This window comes from Meles meles, chromosome 18 (assembly GCF_922984935.1).
Source record: "Meles meles chromosome 18, mMelMel3.1 paternal haplotype, whole genome shotgun sequence".
Classification (NCBI taxonomy): domain Eukaryota; kingdom Metazoa; phylum Chordata; class Mammalia; order Carnivora; family Mustelidae; genus Meles; species Meles meles.
This window is the reverse complement of record NC_060083.1, coordinates 44,289,062-44,302,238: the sequence shown is the minus strand read 5'-3', so window position 1 is coordinate 44,302,238 and position 13,177 is coordinate 44,289,062. Positions and strand designations below refer to the sequence as shown.

Below are 13,177 nucleotides of genomic sequence, written 5' to 3'. Positions count from 1 at the left end.
CAACCTTGAAGGCAGGCAGAGGCACATTTGATTAGCCGGGAAAGGAGAGCTGTCCACAACTATCTGGCCAGTAAGTGCCCACCTGGCACGATGATCCAAGGGGCCCAGCCCCGCATGCAGGTCTCAGTATACCCTTCCCGACATCCCCCATCCCCAGCATGCACTCACAGAAGGAAGATGTCTCCTCTGGCTGGGCTAGCCAGTAATGGTTCTGAAGGATCTCCATCTGATCGCCAGTCCGTGCCCCGGTTCCTTTGACCTGATCTCGAGTCCCATTTCTGGCCTGCCCTTGCCAACCAGGTTAGCCCAGAATGCTGTGCTCATGCCCCTTCCTGGGGGAGAACAGATTGAGGTCACCTTGACCTAACCGTTCCCGGGGGTGGAGGGAGGTGGTACAGAGATGTCTTTGTTTCCTCTGCTCTAAGTACCTTCTTCAAGGAGAGTTCCTGGGGTGTGGGAGCCAGAGGGCAGAGGGGAGGCAGGGTGGGGTGTAGAGCTTTCCAGAGAAAGCTGGAGGCATTCCAGGAAATATCTCTGTGCCCACAGAGGGAGACCTGAAGTCCTTGGGCTTAACTGCCCTGCTCTTCCCCACCTCGCCTCTGCTGGGATTATCTATCTCCTCTCCAGCCTCAGCCCCGCCGAAGCTCTTAGAAGGGGAGCTGTAGGCCATACTCAACATGTAGTGCACCCCAAGACCACTGTCCCTACCTCTCCCCTGTCTCCCTATCCTGGTTCCTCCCTGTGGATAGGTTGCATCCATTCTTGTCCCTGAGGACAGAACAGGACCTAGGGAAGGGGTGTGTGTGCAGTGAGTAATTCTGTGTGAATTTGGGGGAAGGGTAGAAGCTTCTGGATCCTGGGTGAAGCCTGTCTGTCTTTCCTGCCTCTGTCCCTTGTCCTCTACCGCTCTTCAGGGAAGCCAGCTTACAGTGAAGTTACCAAGAGAACACAAGGCAAGCCATCCTGCCTGAGGCACAGTGACTCTCCTCGGCTTCTGGGAATAGGGGTGGGAGGGGCTCGGGCCTGACTGGGTGGGTGGGAGGGAAAGCCTGCTTTCCTTTGTCTGGCTGCCCTAGCCACCTGCCTTGGGAGAGCCACCTATGCGGACAAGGAAAAGAGGGTTGCAATGTCTGCTGAGCACACATTTCCTCCCCAGTCAGGAGAATGGGGAGGACCCTATCCTTTGCTCTTTCTTCTCACAGCAGGGGGAGGCCCTGGAGCCTAGGGGGTGGAGTGGGGAGAGGTGGCATGGAGCTGGGCCTCCGAGGGGAACTGCCAGCTGTCATAAGCAGCCCTGGGTCAAGTCTGGCTCTCATCCTCTTCCAGAAGGACTACCAGGCCCCTCTATTCCCTCATTTCTCCTCCTTCCACACCAAGAAATCTTTCGTGCCTGAGCCAGCCCAGGAGCTGACCTCAGGCCTCGGAGGAGCGTGTGGGAGAGGACCACTCTGCCACTTTACTTTGTTAGGACTAGAGGGGGTTCCTTTCTCCTGTCCCCGTTTCTCATTGTTCCTTGGTTCATTATGTCACAAACCTACCCACCCCATCACTGCCCACTCCCCTGCTCCCAGACTCCGAAATTGGCTCCCCAGTGCCCAGAGCAAGTGAGGGATGTAAAGGCAAAAATGAAGACTGGGCCCCATCTATCATGGGGTCAGGGTGGTGTAGAGAAAAATGCAAAGGCTTTGGAGTCCTCAGGACCTGGGGCAAAGCCTGGATCTGCTGTGTGACTTTGGGCAGGTGAGTCTGCCTCTCTGGGCTGAACCACCTCCTGTGTAAAAAAAGGGGAACAGCAAGACCCGTCTCCTAGGATTTCTGTGAAGATTCAGTCCCAGCAACTAGCACATAATAGGTGTTCAGGGACCCTGGCCAGTAGAGCTGGACATTTTCTCCAGAGCTGTCCTCTAGCCCTCAATCCTAACTACAGGCCAATCCTGTGGCTCTTCACTAGCTGCTGAAAGGCTGTGTTCCACTGCCCGGTTGATAATAGAGGCTCAATGAAGGTCCCTAAACAGGACAGGGCTTCCCCATGCTCCGACACTTCAGGGGTTCCCTCGCATAAGTACAAGACCTCTGTTTCCCTTTCACACATCCTGACCCACAGCACCCAGAAGGCTCTCTCCTTTGCCACCCTGGCTCCTGCCTGCTCTAGTCCTACTGACCAGCCTTTCTGCTTAGGGCAGCAGCAGCAGCAGCAGCCTTGTCTGTGCCTGCTGCTGGGTTAACTTTTGAATTCTTTAATCCCACTCACCAAGCCTGAAAGACACTGCCCAGGGTGACACTCTGCTCCCTCCTCTGGGTCAGTCCTGTCCTCTCTGGATAATGCAGCAGCACCGCCCCAGGGCTCTGGGTGGAGAGGGCACTGTGACACTGTCCCTGAAGGTGGAGGCAGAGGCGGTTGGGGCCCCCTTTGGCTCTCCAGAGAGTCACCCCTTTAGTTCTGCCTGGAAGGGAGCCCAAATAAGTGAGGCGCATGTGAGCAAGACAGAGAGTGTGTGAGAATTCCCAGGTGAGTCCTGTAAGAACCTGCACATCCATCACTCACATCCCATCTCCCTGCCTCTGCCTTGCCCCCCATGCCACCCACTCCTGACCCAGCAAGCTGACTGGGGTTGGGCTGAGGGAAAGAAAGAGTAAATGGGGATTTATCTAGTGCCTTCTGCAAGCCAGGCATGACGGTTAGCTACTTTCACAAACAGGGTCGCTCCACTTTCTCTTTTTTCTTTTTAAAGTTAATTTTCCATATATTTTACTTCTTTATTTTTAAAGTTTTATTTGTTTAAGTAAACTCTACACCCCACATGGGGCTTGAAGTTGTGGCCCCAAGATCAAGGGGTCACATACTCTTGTGACTGAACCAGCCACACACCCCTTCCAAATGTTCTAATAGGTAGTCTAGTACCTGCTATAAAACTCAGAAGATTCAAAATGGGAAAGAGTCAGTCTTTCACCTTTCCTGTCCCCCCAGATCCCCTCTGCAGGAGCAACCACAGTTACTCGGGTCTTGGGTGCATCCCAGAAAGATTCTATGTATTTGCAAACAGAAAGTATACTTTACTTCCCATGACTCACACCTGAGGGAAACTGAGGTCTTTAGAGAAGTGAAGTACTTTGTTTCCACAGCCGGTAAGTTGGCAGAACTGGGATTTGTACCTGCTCCACCCTCCAGATCGAACTGAAAAACTCGGCTTTTTTCACCACCCACGCTCTGGCAGAGGTAAGCCCTAGCATCAACAGAGCCTTTCCCGAGACAAATCTCCATCCTAAGGTCCCGGAAATCTGGAGATCTGCCTTTCTGTCTGTTGAGTGTCCACTGCCTGTATTGACTTAATAAGGAGGAATCATTGCATTTGGAAAGAAGAGAAATTCCCACAAGCACTCTCCCTTGGCTTCTGCTTGGCTGGTGGTTACCCAGGGACAGGCTGATTCCCAGGGCTCAGAGCATTCTGGAAAGGGAAGCTACGTGAGGATGGGTCTCTGACTAGAGGGGATTATGGTTGTGGTATCAATGATGTTTCCACAAAATGGCCTCACATTCTCCCTGTGGCTGGGCAAGGCTGAGGGAGGTGTGAGGTGGGGAGCTGTTGTCTCTTCTCCACGGTAGCCATAAGCTTGTTCTTGAGAGCAAGGGAAGGAGGCTAGAGTCCGTCCCCAGGTAAGAGTAGGTTAGATGTATGGACAAGGGCTGCCCACCAGACTTCCAGGCTGTCCTCAAGCCTCTTTCTTTTCTGGGTCAGGACACGGTCAGCTAGGAGATGACCAACTCTCTTTCCAGTCAGTGTCACTGCATCTGTAGGTATGGCTCTGGGAACTTTCTCTGTGGGCTCTCTGTAGGGCTTTCTGGATTCCGGCTTCCTGTTCAGTTTCTTTCTTTCTAGGATTCTTTCTTCATTATGGCCCAGTCTAGTGTCCCCTCCACCTAGGGAACCCTGTGCCTGAGGCCCAAGAGAAGAGGGTCTCATCTCATCTGAATTAGCAAGTAGGGAAAGGTAGGTGTTAGACCTTCCTTCCTGTCTCAGGTTGACAACATTCTTGTTTTGCTGAGGTAGTCACCCAGAACATTCCGTCCTTCATGTCTGTGTGCACAGCCAGCCAGATCTAGCTTGGTGCTCAGTGGTCAGTCCAAGATGTGCTGTGAGACCCAAGAACAAAGAGGTGTACCTGCTCCTCCCTCCAGAGCATTCGAACCAGCCCCCTGTGGCCATCGGTCAGCAGCAGGCAAGGAGGCTGGATGGAATTCTAGACCTGACCAGTCCTAGGAAGAGGGGTGCAAACCTTTGCTGTTTGTTAACAACTCGATAGCGCTTAAGTCATTCGAAGCCCTATACCTGTATACGTGGATTACATGGATTACCTCACTTAATTCTGTGAGGAACAGTGCTGCGAGGTATGTCCTCTGAGTATCGCCACATTATAGTGAGGAAATCGAGGCCAAAAACTGAAGGTCTCACAGCTCAGGGAGCTGACAGCAAGTCTGGTTTTAGATTCTTTGCCCCTGATTACTACACAGTCCCCCTGGTTTCCGTGTCTATTCTAGAGTGTAGGGTTTGTTCCTCAAACATTTATCTGGTGTCTGCTCTGGGCTGGGCATGGGGGTGGATTTAAAGGTAAATGCGATATTGTGTGCTGTCAGGGGTAGAGACACACGTAAACAAGAAATTGCCCTTCAACATATAAGAGGTGCCATAATAGAGCCATGAGCATAATGTGGTGGGAAACAGGGAGAGAGAGGTTCTCACCGCCTGGACCAAGGGCAGCTACCTGGAGGACAGTATGAGAATCCAGGCAGAAGGAACAGCACAATTGCAGATAGGAAAACTTACAAGAAGGAGAAATGTGGTGTGCTCGGGTGCCAAAACATCTCACACAGTGACTGTCAGGTGCCAGACAGCTCAGACCTGCTGTTTCCGTCCAGCTTCCTGCTCCAGCCTGTCCTCCTGCTCTGGCCTCCAAGTGCCCTGCACCTATTCTGGGCAAAGCACCGTGCCAGGTGTTGGCCCAAAGTGTGGGATAGAAGCAGTTGCCTGGGTGGGGGAGAAGAACTCTGTTGAGATCAGCTACAGGCACAAAGATCTTTGTTCTTGGTGTTATTCTGGAGGTGAAGGAAAGGCTGCTGGGAAGAAAGCTGCCAACGGAGGATTATGGGAGAACGTGGGGCCTTGCAGATCTTGGTCATCTCTTGAGATGAAGATTTTCAGACTGTAGGCAGGGAAGCTCTGTGTGCATGTGTGTGTGTGGCGGGGGGGTGTCCTTCTCCTTCTGTCCCTGCAGCTAGGTTTCTGGAGGTCTGACATGCCTTGCTTTGGAGCTGGCCCTTGGAGGGTTGCTAGGGAAACGGCTGGCCAGCTCCAGAGATGTAGCCACAGGAGAGTGGGTGACTCAGGCTGCCTTCTCAGACACCACACCCCCTCCCCATTACATGGAAAAGGCTTTGAGACCCCTTTCCCCTGGATCTTATAAAGGTGATCGTGTTTATTCTTGCCTCTCAATAGAGCAGTCAGTTCCTCCTGGTGGCTCTAACTGGTGGGAGCAAGCAAGAGTCCCCAGGGAGGGAAATGGTGTCAGATACCGCTTTCCCCCTAAAACTCCCCACCCCCCACCCCTCACCCCTCACTCTAGAACTGTGGACGTCTCCGTTGGCCTGGGAGAATGTAAACTCTTGCTGTGTCCATTCAGGCTTTCCGCCCCGGGGGTGGGGGGTAAGCGGCAGTCCTGGCTGAAACGCCCTCCAGGGAGCAAACCCGGGATAATTATTGATGGGGCAGCTGTGGACTTCTGACCTGGGCCTGGGAGGGACAGGACCCGGAACGCGGGCCTCAGCTGGGGGTGGGTAGGGGGCGGATGGCGGGCCACGGAGGGCGGCCAATCAACGCCGCCAGAACAGCCTGGCGCGAGCCCTGCTCGCGGTGGTCGAGTCGACCCAAACAAAGCAGCATGTGCTCGTGGCCCCGTGGGACCCGGCTCGGGAGCCGAGAGAGGACGCCACTCGCCCCGGCGACAAGGGGCTGCGCGCGGCGCCCGCCCCTCCCCTCCCCCCGTGCGCGCCGAGGGGTTCCGGGTCCCTTCAGGGCAGCCGCGGACCGGGTGCGAGGGACCGCGGGGCTCACGAGCGCGCGCCGGGCGGAACCAGGAAGCGGCGCGCGCCGGCGCGGGGCGCGCTCAGGTCTCGGTGCGCGAGCGGCGCGCGCGCCCCCGCGGGCCCCGGCGTGAGGAGACTCGGCGGCCGGAGCCGTCACCCCGGGCGGGGACCCTGCGCAGGCGACTACGCGCGGCGGCCCGGCCGAGGGAGGGAGCGAGCGGGCGGGCGGCGGCGGCGGCTGGCGCCTCAGGGGCCGAGCGAGGTAGGAGCTGCGGGGCGAGCCCTGGCCTCCGTGCCGGGGAGCGAGGCCGGGGAGCCCGCCCGGGCGGGGCCCCGCGCCCCGGCCGCCCAGACGCCCGGCAGGGCCGCGCCGCCGCCATCGCTCCCCGGGCCGGGAGGCGGCCGCGGTGGCTGAGCGCTGGGGGCCGGGGGTGCCGGGGGCGCCCGGGGCGAGGGCGGTGGGGGCGAGCGAGGGGCGTCGTGCCGAGGTCGTGGCGGGCGGAGGGGGTCGAGTGTAGGGACTGTGCTGGCGCGTGTGTCTGGGTGGGCGTGTGAGGGGCCCTGGCGCCGACCCCTGCCAGCGGAGGGGGGCTGCTTTCGGCCACCTCACACCTCCGGGTTGCAGTACCGAGTAGCGCCTGGCGTATCTTTGCTTTTCCTCCTTTCTCAAATGAGGGATCTGCGACTCCCTTGGTGGGATGAGCCCGGGGGTGCCCGGTGGGGTGGGGGGTGTTAGACAAGCCTCAAGGAAGAGTGCCTTATATGGACTCAAGACAACAAATACGAACGCTTCGATATAGCTTTGGGGTGCGAGATCCCACATCAGGACCCGCCAGGCCCCGGCTGGTGCGTGTGACAGTGGGATGCAGCCTGCTTTTTTTTTTTTTTTTTTTTTTTTTCTTTGCTAGCCGGGGATAAAGAGTAAAAAAGTGCCCCTGGGGTCGAGGGTAGATACGGAGAGTCGGAAGCGAGTCATGGTGTCACAAAAGCCGGTCTGAGGCTAAAGGAATCTGGCAAGATGGTCAGGCTGATCAAAGAAGAAAGAACTTGTATGGAGCAAGAGGCGTCTGCAAACACTTGTAGCTAGCAGTGATGGAAAAGGCAAAGAAGAAAAACAAGCGCCAGCTTTTAGAAAGATGGGAGTAATGAAAACCGCAAGAATGTGAAAGGCAAAAGGAGATAGCGATCCTTCCCACTTCTTTTTCTTCCTGTCCCCCATGACCCTGTCAGACCTTTGATTCAGATAAACAGTACTAAAAGTGGGTCATAGAATGTTGGAGCTGGAAAGGACCCTGGGATTATGCTGCATTCTCTTATTGTACAAATGAGGAAACTGAGGCCCAGGTAGATGGAGTAAGTGGCCTGCTCAGTTCACACAGCTGTTCAGTCGTTCTGGGACTGAAGTGTCTGTCTGAGGACTCTTAGGTCAGTGCTCTACCCAGAGCACTGTGGAGCAGTAGATCTTTGCCTAAATACGGTTCCATTAATTGTCTCTGAATGTCCTCGGGGAATGCCCCTTGAAGGGCTAGCGTGTCACCAAATTATTAAACTGAGGTTTATGTCCTTTTCTCAGTCTTCAAATGGTGTTTATCTTCCCCTGGTATCTTAGGTTTCCAAAGTGGTTGGATAGCCGCCTGGGCCATAATAAGCTTTCAGCTGTTGCGTATATATTATCTCAAATAATTTTGTTATTGTTCAGTGAAGATAATACAACTTTGCCATTTTGCTCAGCATTGTTCAGTTATTTGTTTGTATGATATTTATTTTTTTGGCTAGTAGAAGAGGATGTATTTTATTTCGTGTACCTTTCATGTTTTTCTGAGTTTATGTTGTAACACCATGAACGTCGGATCGGTTCTGATAATTTCAAACGGTGGAATCCTATTGACTGACTTTCTATCAAGGCTTTGGGTTTTTTGTTTGTTTTGGTACCAATTTCCACCTCAAGGAAGATTACATTTGTTAGAATCAATAGTGTAAATGGGAGAAGGGGCTGTCGATTTTAAGAAAAATTTACCATGTGACCAATTGTGATGTCTGTCATGTTTAATTAAAACAACACCACACCTTTGGTCAGGTAAGTGTCATCTAGTAGATTACTTGTTTTCCATCGTCTTCTGGAAGATGAAAATTTCAAGCACCTGGTTGAGACACAGGGAAGGAATAGAGAGATCTTTTTTCAAAAAAACAAAACCTCAGAAAAAAAAAGTTGATTTCTATCACTAGCAGTTTGGTTATTGCATAACTTGGAGCTGAACTACATAAAATCTTTGCTGTATACCTAACTCCATAAATTCTCCTGCCTTCTCCCTTGTCCAGGCCTTTCAGCATTCATGTATTTGGAAACAGGATATTAATATGGATTGTATTAAGAAATTGAAGGTGGATATATTTCTTCCATGGGTGCTTCGTGTTAAATATGATGGGGGGGGTATTGCTATCATTGTTTGGAGTGTTACAACATAAATATTTTGGTCAGTACTTCCTATTGTGCCCCAACTTCTCATTTCATCTTCATTTTCTGGCTCTCAAGTGATTTTTTTAAAGTGTTATTTACATATATAGAAACCACATCAAGACTAGTAAAGGGTGCCATTTATTGCTCTTTTGGTACTTATGTCAAGTTTCTCAAGTTATAGTAGTAGTAGTAACTTAGTATTCAAATTATTTGTCATTTGTGTTAGGTTTATATTTATGAATGTGCTTGTGGTGGTTCATTTGGCTTGTTTTCGTGTAGGTAGGTGACAGAGGTAGTCTTACAAAGGGAAGATGTTATAAACAGGTAAATAACACATGGAAAATAGATTGCAGGTTGAAGGTAGAATCTAAGGAGACTTAACTATTCTAGTGCCCTGTAAACATGTATATATCTCAAAAGTGTTCACCGATTTCTGGACGTTCTAACTACCAGTGAGATTTTTTCCCCCCTTCTTTTAGAATGTAGATTACCATATTATTCCTACAAAAGGAAGCAAAAAAATTAATTTGTCTTGAGTATTTGAAACTTATTCTTCTAAAAATTTATCTGACAATTCCAGGTTACTGAGCTCTTCAGGAGAATAATATCCTTTACCGCATAATAAAGTGTCAGAATACTTTGGCTCTGGAACTTAATAAAAATAATGTTGAAAGTTAGCTCTAATGTATCAGTGTCCCCAATTTTGTATAGTGGTTAAAGGGAAAATTTTTTTCTTTAAATCTTAGCTTTGTTAATAGAAGTGTTCTAAAATCGGAAGTATTTTTTTCCCCTGCAATGTTGGAAACACAACAGTCTTATGCTTATTTCTGGGAATAAGAAAGTCAAATTTGACAATCTAGTTTCCATTGATCAGACTGTTTTTTGTACATTTAAATCATGAGCATCACAGTGATAAAAACTTTTTTTGAAAATTGTATTCATTTTTAATTATTGTGTCCTTATTTTAAGTAGAATATTGACATTGGATCTTTTCTTGTTAATGATGATCCTTTGTTACTGAAAAACTTAAGCCAGTTTGGAGGAGATTTTACGAATATAAACCTATGCTATTTTTACTAATCAAAGAGAGGAGTAATTTACAGGTGTTAGATTTTTAATTGGTTGAATGAGACCCTCACTTTTGGTGGTTTCAGGGTTTTAGATGACGTTTATTACTTTTGTTAGTTTTGGTCACACCCATGACTTCCTTGGAAGGTATCTTTGAGGTTTGGTTTCCTTTTTTTTTTAATGGTAATATTGGGGTGGGGGTGCTTCCTGTTTGTATTTTCAAAATTAGATCCACATGTTAACTTTCTTGTAGTGTCACATTTTATTTTAAACATATAAAGACAAGTATCAGATGCCATGTGGTTTATCGTTGTCCGTTTTACTGCTTCATGACAGCCTTAGTGAGCTCAGCCTGAATCCTCAGGTGGGAAGGCATGGCATTCCTGAATCTTTTCCCAACTCTCTTGAAGGTATAGCAGCCTCAGACAGACTCTTAAAACAACAACAAAGGTGCAATTAACAGAAAAATGGTGCTGTTGCTATCTGTCTCTTTCCAGGTACCTAGATAATGTACAGTATTAAGACAGAGTTGAGGGGCACCTCAGAGTTGAGGTTCAGTCGTTAAGCGTCTGCCTTCTGCTGGGGCCATGATCCCAGGGTCCTGGGATTGAGCCTCACATTGGACTCCATGCTCAGCAGGAAGCCTGCTTCTCCCTCTCCCACTCCCCCTGCTTGTGTTCCCTCTCTTGCTATCTCTCTTCTATGTCAAATAAATTAAAAAATCTTAAAAAAAATTTTTTTTTTAATTAAAAAAAGTTGAAACGTGTTATATGGAGCCTTGAATGTGAAAGTTTTAAAGAAGGGTTGCCTTGGACTTATATGACCTAGAACCCCACATATTAAGTAGTGACTATAGCAGTTTTTCTGATTTCACTTAAGTCATATGGAATGTCTTGAAGGAGTTAAATAAGAACTTGGACACAATTAGGGTATGGCAGTAGAACTTAGGGTAAATCACCCTCAGCTATAAAACTCTTCTTTGACCGTCCTGGATAATTTTTACCTGGTATGTCACCTTTAATATAAATATTGGAATATGAATTATGTGGAACCTTGAAGAGAAGTATATCCTTGGAATGAGTACATATCATATTGTTTTCCTGGTTAAAGCAACTGGCCTTTTCCTGGCCCTCAACTAACTTTATTCTAAGGAGTATAAAGACTAAATACACTCCTGGGTGCCTGGGTGGCTCAGTGGGTTAAGCCTCTGCCTTCCGCTCAAGTCATGATCTCAGTGTCCTGGGATCCAGTCCGAGTTGGGCTCTCTGCTCAGCAGGGAGCCTGCTTCCCTCTCTCTCTCTGCCTACTTGTGATCTCTCTCTGTCAAATAAATAGTCTTAAAAAAAAAAAAGACGAAATACACTCTGAATTAAATTGGTATTCAAATAGTTTGCAGTTTAGGGGTACTTTATCTCTCCTCCTAAATTTTCTTTTGGATCACCTTAGGAAAGGCAATACTGCATTAGTATGTTGCACAGTTACACATAATGCACTTTGTAGTTGAGCTTAATACAGAGATTTTGACCTCCCAGTTCCCCTTCCCCAGTATTCGGTAAAGGAGAAGGCATATTTGTCACATACTGGATATTTTCTTTCTTGGACTTATTCATAATAATTACACCTGTTTCCCATGTACTATAATACTATTAAGATGAAAAATAGGGGCGCCTGGGTGGCTCAATGGGTTAAAGCCTCTGCCTTCGGCTCAGGTCATGATCCTGGGGTCCTGGGATGGAGCCCTGCATCGCCTCAGGCTCTCTGCTCGGCGGGGAGTCTGCTTCCTCCTCTCTCTCTCTGCCTACTTGTGATCTCTGTCAAATAAATAAATAAAATCTTTTAAAAAAATGAAAAATACATATATTGATTGATAAAAACATTTATCTTTTGGAACCTAGCTTGCAAAATCTACTCTAACACTCACTCTCCATTTATTCTTCCATTGCTTTTGACACTTTTTAAAAAAAAATGTTTTCCACACTTCTGTTATGAAGAGAAATATCTCCACATTTAGGGTACTGCTAGTTTTTTGAGGTGCTTGTGCTGACTCATTTTTTAAATTATACTAAGATATAGAGTATGGTTTGAGAGCAGTAATGAGATTCTCAGAAAATATGAAAACTTTCCTTTCTGACTAGTTAGAGAAAGGTTGGGGAAGACAAGGGGAAATACATCAGTGAACCAGTGAATTATTGTTATTTGTTGGGATTAATTTGATGACTAATATTTTCAATGCCCATCAGGCTAGTAAAGTGAATTTGGCTTTACCCTGTAATGATAATAGGCAAACCCAAGTATTTTCTAATACTGCTTGTTTTCCCCTGCTAGGGGATTTTTTTTTTTTTTTTTTTTTTTTTTTTTTTTTTTTGCGTATGGGAAATCAAGCCAAAGTTACCAGTAACAGCCACATCCACTATTTGTGTTAAAAACAACTGTTTATCACTCTGGGCTATTGCTCTGCCTACCATGAGCTCATCTGGGAAGATGTACTAGTTACCTGTATAAGAATTACGCCATCTTTCAAAAAGTGGTCAGAAAACTAGTTAAAAAGTACCTCAAATTATGTCCAAAGCCTGAAAGTAGAAAGATATTAAAAATAAGAACTAACACTGTCCACTTACAGTGTGCTAGGCAGATGCTGTTATAAGCTCTTAACATATTTTAACTCATGATCCTCAAAGGGGAAGGTATTATTTTCAGATGAAAGATGAAGAAATGGCCACAGAGAAGTTAAGTAACTTGTCCAAGGTCACATTGCTAGTAATAATGGCAGAACTGGATCCAGACCTAGGCCAAGCTGATTCTGTAGGCTGTGTTCCTAACCACTGCGCTGCAAAAGAGAGCAGGCAACGGCAACTTTGCAAAAAGACATTTGGTTTCTTTAAGGCTTACATTTCTTAATTTGTATTCCCAAGTGGACTCTTGTTTATTTTTAATGGAAAAATGTATAAGTATTTAGAAATGTTTAGTTTATGAATGGGATGATAAGTATTTTTCCAACTAAGGGATATAATCCTGGTGGAAATATGTTAAAACAAGGAAGGTCTTAATTCTAATAAATTGCCCTTTGTTGTTTTGCCACTACCATTACCATATGCATCATAGGAGAAGAACTTTAAACTATCTCCTTGGCCTCTCTTTACAAACAAAAGGATCACTTGCACTAGTTTAGCACATAACTTGTGTTTGTTCACTGAAAATGCAAGTATCTGGCTCATTTTATTTACAACTTTATTTTGAAGGGATTTGCAGCCCTATTCTTGTTTAGCGGAAGCTTTGTAGAGTTACTAATTATGATTTCTGAGTAGAGGAACTTAAGATTTTAATTTGGGGGTTATTTTTTAAGGCAACTGAAACAATTATTGTGTGTTTAGACCTATGCGAAGGCTATTAGAAACTAATTTCAGAAATTTATTCCTTTTTATACATGATGGTCTCAGCATTTTTCCTTGGAGGTAGATTGTGAAGTTAAATCTTGGAGACAAAATTCACTACCCTAAAGTGTAGTGATTTGAATTTGAGAGATCAAGTTAGGGAGGAAAGAAACTTCAGTTCCCTGAGTGGAGCATATAAAC

At 47.4% G+C, this 13,177-nt stretch overlaps 1 protein-coding gene across 1 annotated transcript in view; it reads left to right on the top strand.

Moving 5' to 3' along the window:
- The first annotated feature begins 5,915 nt into the window (after positions 1-5,915).
- The window catches only part of STAT5B (signal transducer and activator of transcription 5B), a 65,624-nt gene continuing 58,362 nt past the window's right edge, over positions 5,916-13,177 (top strand). The window contains exon 1 of the mRNA XM_045984962.1: positions 5,916-6,341. The gene's annotated coding sequence lies outside the window, so the exon portion shown is untranslated. The remainder of the gene's footprint in view (positions 6,342-13,177) is intronic.